The sequence below is a fragment of the Epinephelus moara genome, chromosome 4 (genome assembly GCF_006386435.1).
Source record: "Epinephelus moara isolate mb chromosome 4, YSFRI_EMoa_1.0, whole genome shotgun sequence".
In the NCBI taxonomy this organism is placed as follows: domain Eukaryota; kingdom Metazoa; phylum Chordata; class Actinopteri; order Perciformes; family Serranidae; genus Epinephelus; species Epinephelus moara.
The window spans coordinates 40,072,813-40,073,502 of record NC_065509.1 but is presented as its reverse complement, the minus strand read 5'-3'; positions in this window follow the sequence as shown (position 1 = coordinate 40,073,502).

Genomic DNA, 690 nt, shown 5'->3' with positions numbered 1-690 from the left:
CAGTTCACACCTGACATCATCCAATCTGGACTGAGCTCCTTAATGACAGGTTTATCTTCTGGACTGCCTGTACCCATCTCTACAAAGCCTTGTGTGCCTGAGAAAGTAATCTGGCCAAATGTCCTTGAGGGACAAAAACAGTCTCTTGTCTCTTCCTTTCATCCATCCAACATTCTCACACACACACACACACACACACACACACTGAGAGACCAGGATTTGGCTTTTATTTCTTAATACCACAGCTTTCAACTAAAGCTGTATTTAAACCTGCAAAAAAAGATTTTTAGCCAGTTGGCAGCAGCATAAACAAACTTATCCTCATCTTTTAAATTGATACAGTTAAATATCCACCTTCTTTTAGCTCGGTTTTTGGTCTCCACCAACTCCTGAGGGAAATATGTGTCTCCAGAGCTGCTAAATGTTCCACTGTGTTCACCTGCTAGTCTCTAACTGTGTATGTCTGTGGTTAGTTGCTGAGCAGGTAGTGAACAGTGGATTTTTAAAGGTAAACTACTGTCATTACCTGCATCTCTCTCTCTCTCTCTCTCTCTCTCTCTCTCTCTCTCTCTCTGTCTCATTGTGTCATACGGATTACTGTTAATTTATTATGCTGATCTGTTCTGTACGACATCTATTGCACGTCTGTCCGTCCTGGAAGAGGGATCCCTCCTCAGTTGCTCTTCCTGA